Here is a 9,157-nt window from a genome sequence, read left to right on the forward strand (position 1 = left end):
GTATAACTGTGGAAAAGCACAGCTATATTGAGAATGTAAACAGAAATAAAAATGACAGGGTTCCATGCTCATCTTTCATTAATAACTTTAAACATTAATGGACTGAACTCCCCAGTCAAAAGACACAGACTATATGAATGGATTAAGAAACAAAACCCATCTTTTTGTTGTCCTCTAAAATTTTTGTTTGAGTTCCTGAGTCTTTCATTTCAAGTTTTATTGCAGTTTCGTTTTTCTTCAGAGATTCTCTTTATTGAATTCTAATTTCATATATTAAATTATTTTAGTTATTTCATTCAGCTGTTTGTGTTTTCACAGTCTTCATTTAGTCTTTTCTTCATATCCTCTTTGAGTTTATAATTGATATTTTAAATCATTGTCTAGTGCATCCCCCATGTTGCTATTCTTAGGAAACGTTACAATGGGAGTGCTAATTTCTGGAGGAGATATATTATCTTGGCTATTTGTGCTGTTTGAGTTTTTTTCAATGAGACCTAGATTTCTGGACTTGTGTTGTGGTGGTTCTTGGTATGCGCAGGTAATCTCATCTTTCTTGAATGTTTGTATCTTTGCTGTTTCTCCACTTTATCAGAAAATAGTCCTGTTGAGTAGTGCTTGGTGTTCAGTTCAGGGGCCATTTATGTTGATGTGTAAATGGGGTATAAGAAGGGATCCCAGTTCTTTTGGAAATAGGTGCAACTTTTGAGTTGAAGTTCTAGAACTAACTTCCACAAGGTCCTGGATCAGCATGGTGAGCTGGATGGCACTACATGAACCCATCAACTAATAGGTTAGACTGGTGGAGCTCACAGGCCTAAGGCACACTAGGATCCTAGCAACTCAAGCAAGCTTGATATCTGAGATGACAGGGCATGGCAGGGTGAATCTCAGGAAGAGGGACTCATGGCAGTGTGTCTAGAGGAATGTCTGGGGCAAACAAGGATCCCAGCAACTTAAGCAAACCTGAAAGCTGAGATGGAGAAGGGAACTAATCACAGCAAGTCTGAGAGAGTGTATAAATCTGGGGTGGGCAAGGATTCCAGCACCCCAAGGAAGCCTGGTGACAGAAATAATTCACCATAGCAAGTCTGGGGAAGTGAAGAGATCTGGGGTGGGCAGAATTTTAAGAAATTTTCAATGAAACTGTCTTTATGTCTCATGCAAGAAAAGTCTCTTTCATATACAGATAATATAAAATTTCAAGCTTCTTTTGTCTCTTTCAGATACTAAACTGACTCAAAATTAGTTTCATGCATCATATCCCTAATTATAGTATGAATTTGAGGGATCGGTCAGAGGTTGAACAAGTAGCAAAAAACTAACTAGCTATAAAAACAACTCACCCACTGACAGGTTTTAGAAACCAAAACTGTAAAAATGTTTTCATTTTTAAATAATATATTTTTTTGTAAAAGAGACATATTCAGTCAAAAATGGGAAAATAAACACGGGTTTCCACTTTGGTATAGCCAATATTGCTATTTTGAGATATATCCTTTAGCTTTTGTGAGAAGTTTGCTAAAAGTGAATTCCATTCAAAACTAAAACTACATTGATCTTGTATACCAGAAGGAATAGACAAACTCATTTATAAATTTTTTTAAAAACAGTAGAGGAGTATTGACAACTTCTTCCAATGCTCTCAAAATTCTCAACTACACCAGGAAACAAAATAAGAGCCAAATTGGAGAGGAAGAAGGCTTTAAAAGCTGGTTTGTGATAAGACCCACTAAAATGAGGTGTGGACACTGACACCCAAGGGGAAGCAGCTGGACTGTCTGATCCTACTGCTAAAGGAGGTGTTCATGCGGCGGTCTTCAGCTTCAACAGCTTCTCTCCCAGTAGTTCACACCAGAATCTGAAATTCATAGAGGAAAGCACAGGAATTGAGGTTGTGCAGAATTTGGCCTGGCTATGGCAAGTTGCTCAGATCAAGTTTCTCATGTAAGAAAGCACAGGGGTTAAAACTATCTTGGATCTCTGGGAGGGCGGATCAATCCCAGTAAAAAGACCCTGGAAGTAGACTCAAAATTCCCAGGGTGTTTGTATGCTGAAGTATGATAGGTTACAAAAAAAAAAAACTCAAGACATGAAATTCTGAGGATTCTGCATGAGAAGAGTCGTGAATCAGTCATCTGTGAGGCACCAGGAGCCTAAACCAGCCTGTGGCATTCCTAAGCAGTTAAGTGAGATCTTCATGAGCCCTCCCAGTCCCTTCTCCAACCCACTTGTACCAACCGCAGATGAACCAGAAGTCAGGGCTAGCAAGCCAGAAGCAGACAAGAAAGTAGTGAAATCATCCATACCTTGAATCAAAACCATGTTGCTCACCTGAAATCTACCCAAGTTGAAAGAGGGATTTAATTTTAAATAGTTTGGAGATTTGGCTTTTTCCCTACTCTCTAAATCATGAGTGTGTTTTGTGATTTAATTCAGTTTTTAAATAATTACTTATTATTTTTATTTTATGTGTATGAGTGTATTGCCTGCATGTATGTGAGTGCACCTGTGTAGTGCAATGTCGCGGAGTTCAGAAGAGGGCTTCGGATGCCCCTGGAACTGGAGTTAAGGACGGTTTGTAGCCACCATGTGGGTGCTGGCAATTGAACCCGCGTCCTCTGCAAGAACAGCCAGTGCTCTTAACCGCTGAGCCATCTCTTCAGCCCCAGATGCCCTATTTTTAGATGAACATGTCAGTAGAGGTTAGGAGAGAGGACTGACTCAGTTACTACCCTCAAAACTTGCCCATCTCCTAAATATCCCAGAGAAACATTTCCTGGTTGGCACATTCTAAGGTGAGTAGGCTGACTCATTCCTCGCAGCTCTTTTGCCAGCTTCTAGCACATCAGTGAACACTGAGGACCACTAGGGTTTCTCAGAGCCAGGACATGCTCCTGGGAAGGAAAAAGGAGGACTTACTGTCTACTGAGCACCCTGTACTTGCCAGGTACTGTGCATCCTTTACCTAACTTCATTCCCTACCACCATGTCTGTTCTCCTCCTCACCCAGTTCCCAGTGCTTGGTAGGATACTCACTAAATATTTAATCATGATATTAGTAAAATCGCCACCATTTATTTAGTTACTTATGCCCCAGGTGCTCTTCCAAGTGGCTTGTGTCTCTTACCTCCTGTAACAGTTGCTGAATGAAAATTTTGGGAACAGGGCTGGCGAGACGGCTCAAGTAGGTAAAGCACTTGCCGTGCAAGCATAAGGACCTCCAGTTCAGATCTCCAGCACCCATATAAATGCCAAGAAGGTGATCTTAGTGCTCAGGAGGTGGATACAGGGGATCCCAGGACAAGCTGGCTAGACTAGTTGAATTGGTGAACTCTGGGTTCAAGTGAGAGACCCAGACTCAATATTTAAGATGCAGAGCAGTAGAGGAAGATTCCTGACATCAGCCTCAGGCCTCCACACACATGTGCAAATGCACATGACAAACACACACAGGCACACACACCACAAATGTGCACATTCAGAAAACTGGAGAGCAATCCTATGAACCCAGTTTTTTCTTTTCCTATTCCATCATAAGAAGCTGAAATACAGAGAAAGCAAAGAAATAGGCAAAGGGCAGACAGGTAAGAGACGGTCAGTGGGTCCAAGTTTTGAACCCAGAGACAGTGGTACCCAGGAAGGGAGGGAAGGGTCTAGTTGGAGTTGGTAAGATGCAAAAGGAGAAACAAGTTGGTATTGAAGGAGGTTTTTTTGTTTGGTTGTTTTGTATTTTAAAGATTTATTTTACTGTAATTTTTGTGTATTTCATACACAATTTTTTTTTGTCTTTTTGAGACTGGGTCTCCCCGTAGCACCAGCTGACCTGAAACTTGCTATGTAGTCCAGGCTGGCCTCAAACTCACAGAGATCTGCCTGCCTCTGCCTCCTGAGTGCTGGGACTAAAGGTGTGCGCCACCACGGCCGGCTGACACATGGAAACATTCCATTCACAATAGCCTAAAAAAATAAAATATCTGGGAATAAACCTAACCAAAAACATTAAAGACATCTACAGTGACAATTGTAAAGCTTTAAAGAAAGAGATTGACGAAGACACAAGGAAAAGGAAAGACTTCCCATGTTTGTGGATCATAGAATTAATACTGTAAAATGACCATCTTAACAAATGTAATTTACAGACTCATTGCAATACCAACAAAAGTCTTCATGACAGTCTTCACATAATTGTAAAAAAAAAAAAAAAAATCCCAAAATGAGCACAAAGAACAGTTCTAGAATTACAATACCAGATCTCAAGCTATATAAAAGAACCATAGTCATAAAAACAGCATGGTATTGACACAAAAACAGAGAAGTAGATCAATGGAACAAAAATAGAAGACCTAGACATGAGAGCACCCAATCTCAGTCACCTGATGTTTGACAAATGTGCCAAGAACAAACACTAGAGGAAAGAGCATCTTCAACAAATGGTGCTGGCAAAACAGGATCTCCACCAGTAAAATGAAATTAGACCCATATCTATCATTCCACACAAAAGTCTACTCCACATGGATCTAAGTCCTCAATGTAAGTGCTAAAATACTGAAGCTGTTAGAAGAAAACATGGGCAATGCCCAAGAAGGTGCATGAAAGCATTTTCTAAATCAAACAGCAGTTGCTCAGGAGTTAAGGTCAACAATCAACAAGTGGGACCTCATTAAAATAAAGAGCTTCTGTACAGCAAAGAAAATAATCAAGTGAAGAGGAAGCCCACAGAGTGGGAGAAAATCTTCACCAGCTTCACATATGACAGAGGATTAATATCCAGAGTATACAAAGAATCAAGAAAAAAAAATGACCCAATTAAAAGATGGTCTACAGATCTGAACAGAGAGTTCTCAAAAAAAAGAAATAAAAATGGCTGTGAAACACCTTAAAATGTTTAAGTGGTCAACATCCTTAGTAATCAGGGAAATGCAAATCAAAACTATTTTAAGATTTCATCTTACCCCAGTCAGACTGGCTAAGATCAAGAGAACAAAGGATCCCAAATGCTGGTGAGGATGTGGAGAAAGGAAACCCTCATTCACTGCCAGTGGGATTACAAACTGGTGCAACAACTGTGGAAAGCTGTGTGGGGAATTTTTGAAAAAATGAAAAATAAATCTGCCATATGATCAGGTTGTACCACTCCTTGGCATATACCCAAAGAACTCAACCTACTGCAGAGATATTTGTGCAGCCATGTTTGCGCTGGCTCTTCACAGTAGTTAAGAAATGGAAACAACCTAAATGTTTAACAGAGAAGGGAGAAAAAAGGAACCATGGGAGTAAAGGAAAAGAAGGCATTCAAGAGAGAGGGGATAACAGGAGACAGGATTTATCAGAAAGAAATGGGAAAAATTGGGGTACTTTAGCTGGGTGGGAGGAGGAAGATTTATACTGAGGTACAAAAAGAAGAGACAAATAATGCTTAGATGGCATGAAAAAACAACAGGTAAATGTATTAGTTCAAAAGCCTACTGAAAAATACACATACAATATCTATAGATGAGTGCATATAGACAGTTGAATGCTACATAATAAGAAACATAGTGTCAGACAGGAGACACCTCCCTTCCAGTTGTTAGGGTAACCCAAGAGATTTCCAAAATGACATAGGCTATTGCCACATTCCTTAATCTCCACCTGGAACTTGAAGGTAAGATCCTATTGCTGAAGATGAGACATACTTCAGACACAGGATTTGGAGCAATGGAGCTGGAACTGACCTGGAAGCCTCCTCCCAGAAGACTAACCCTCATTGTATCAGAGGATACTACTCAAGCCTCTAAAGGAGGAACTCAACCAATGATCAACCCAGCTTTAAAGTCTAATAACCACAATGACAGCAAGCTGTATTGGTGAAATAGTGCCACTTTTATGTTTGGGGTAATCAATATCTGTCTAATTGAACTTAAGGCCCTGCTCAATGAGAGGTAACTCATGTGTGGTACTGTAAACATAGCCAAATGCACATGGCTGGAGAGGTCATAGTTCTGAGAGAAAAACCTACATCTGTCACATCCCTATACAAACATAATTGCTTATTGTACGCTAAATACGTATCCTTATATTTACAGAAAAGTATACCTGCCACAACTCATAAAAAAACTTTTTTTTCTCAAAAAATGAGATTATTACAGAGTTCCGGAACTGGTCACACACAGAGAATAGGCTTCTGTAAGATGCCCAGTCCTATGTGACACATCTACAATGCAAGTAAGGTTCATGGAACATAGCAAAGCAAGGAGCAGAGAGAATATTAATTCATCTGTCAACTCTCAACAGTGACATTTCCTCATGAAACAGATGATACTAACATAGAAAGCCACAAATGACCAAAATGTAGAGAATAAGAGACTGCAGAGTGTGTGTCCCTGGACAGGACTCATATTCAACCTCTGACTCCCAAGGCTCAGGACCCATTCTTGAAGAGGGGGCAGAAAGAATGTAAAAGCCAGGGATGGTGGAAACAGCATTTTCCAGGTAACTAGGAACTTGCTCATATGAACGTATTGGAATGGTGACAGCATGTACGAGACCCATGCAAACTCAAACCAGGAAAAAACCAATCATAAAAGTGGGGAAATGGGTAAGAAGCTCCAACCTTAACTGAGGAACTATTGGCAACCGATCACTGCTGGGTGAGGAAGAGCTGCTCGTCTTTAGGGGAGTGACACTAGATAGGTTGACCAGGTTCCAGTGGATGTGTTTCTATGTGCACATTTTCCTTGAATAAGTTCTGTGGATTTCCCCATATGCCCATATGTTCTCACTTTAAATAGGAGTTTCAGGTAATAAGCCCACATTAAATCCAATATAGAGGAAGAAAAGCAGTAGAGGCCTAAAAATATCCCCATAAATGCAATAATGGAATGCCCAAAATAGAGGCCATTACAAGTTGTTACCTTTGTAAGTGAGTCAACTACATTATAAACAATCATTTGCTCCTGAGCAATTGTCATTCAGCAATCTACATAGCCAGCTAGTCAATAATCCCTGCAAGTGGTCCTTTTTCTACCATAAAATATTTATCTAGTAAAGATACCTACTATGGTAGTTCTGCTTTCTTTAAAAAAAATCTGATTTGACAGAGGGAGAATGTGTGGAACTTCTAGACAGTCTACACCTGGAGACTTCTGAGTATGTATTTGCTCAGTCTGTTAACAGTCATGTGTATTTTGTTGAAGTGAAATGTGGCTCATGTTTACTTTCCCTTTAAGCTCTTGGAAAAAATTTAATTTAGCAGATGCTGAATGTTTTAAAGTCCAAGTACTGAAATAATAATTTTCAGTCACTTCACCTCACCATACAAGAAGGAATTACTATGAAAGGAAAGACACCCACAAAATACTAATGCCTTGAACTTTGGAAGAAAACAATCATGCGTAATAAACAAACCATACAGGAGGATTAAAATAGTATACAAGACTATGTAAAATGCCATGTAAAAGATAGTACACACCAGGCTCACTAGTCATTAATTCATCCAGTTATCCCCACAACATCATACAAGAAGGAATTACTATGAAAGGAAAGACACCCACAAAATACTAATGCCTTGAACTTTGGAAGAAAACAATCATGCGTAATAAACAAACCATACAGGAGGATTAAAATAGTATACAAGACTATGTAAAATGCCATGTAAAAGATAGTACACACCAGGCTCACTAGTCATTAATTCATCCAGTTATCCCCACAACATCCAAACAGACAATTTAATGCTTCATAATCAACCCAAGGGTTGAACTATGCATTGGGGAAAAATAAATGTAGATATTTATGCCTTAGTGATTATTCATATTTTGATAAAATAAATTGAGTAACATGCTTCAGCAGGCTTTCATCCTGCATTAAGACAAAACATAAAGCATCTGACAAATCAGAGACTAGGCCTTCACTATGTTAACAAATAATGGAATTTGCAAATTAACAAGATACCAGATGATCTGCATACGCACTGAAGTTTAAAGGATACTGCTCCACAGACTACTTAAGTAAAAAAAAAATCAGTGTATTTGCATCCCTTGAGCACCCAAAGAGCACCCAAATCCTGCATGGCTATGTTTCAACCAAGAGACTTACTACAAATGTTATTCTTTGATTTCTCCCCCCAGGTAAACATTAGACCAAGGACCTGAGGGCAGATTTTATTCAATATAATAATAGCATTCCTATTCACTTATCATTTCACCCTGAAAATATTTGGTAAGAACAGTCACTCATGTATCAATGTAATAGATGTTTATTAAATACCTTGAGTCAGACATAAGTATTACCTACAGTAAAACTGAAGTTAGACAAATTCCTAAGGAGAAAGATTCTATTTAAATCAACCAGCATTTTCAGAAATCAAGCTTGAAAAAAATTAAATTATTCAAATGGTTGTATAATTGATCTAGAAAAAAAATCACCCTTTAAAAAGAAGAGAAACAGGAGAAAGAGTAGAAGGGAAGAAGAGGAAAAGAAGCCTACTTCATGTAACTAGTATTTAATTTTCAGAATACTGAGACTATAAATTAATTCTTGAGAAATATTTTGCAACTTTTTTATAGAGACAAGTTAAAATTTTTTGCAAACCATAAACAACATAATTATATTCTTTCATTTATATGGACTAGGAAACAGCAGTATCATAGCTTATAAAATATATGTCAGAGAGTCAGCAGAATAGCTCAGCTGGTAAATACAGTTGCCACCTATGGGCGTGCGGGGATCTTGGGGCGCCAGCTGCTAGCATGGCGCCGGTCTCCTGCGCACACCTGGGAAGCGGCGGGTCCTGCGGCTCATCTGCTCCATGTTGCTGGTGGGTCCCTGCTTCTCCGCGTCTCTGTGGGTCTCTGCTACCGGGGCTGGCCCGGTCGAGTTCCGCCCCAATTTCACCCATGCACTCTCTCTCTAAGTTCGAGACCCGTCAGCTGCCGGGTCACGAGAAGAGGTGCGGGACAGCTAAAGCTGGATTTCTGTGAGTCGATGACGGAAGGATAGCGCCCCCTGGGGAGGCTGGATCGTAGGCAGTAAGACACAGGACTCAGCTCAGTCAGTGGTACAGCCCCTTTATTCAGTGACTCAACTCGCTCCAAGTCTTAGTGATCCAGCTCAGATTAATTGGGGGAAGCCAGGATATTTTATACTGTGGGGGTAGTGGTAAAAGCCTTAGCTGATAGGT

The sequence above is a fragment of the Nannospalax galili genome, unplaced genomic scaffold, assembly GCF_000622305.1.
Source record: "Nannospalax galili isolate Female #2095 unplaced genomic scaffold, S.galili_v1.0 scaffold189, whole genome shotgun sequence".
Classification (NCBI taxonomy): domain Eukaryota; kingdom Metazoa; phylum Chordata; class Mammalia; order Rodentia; family Spalacidae; genus Nannospalax; species Nannospalax galili.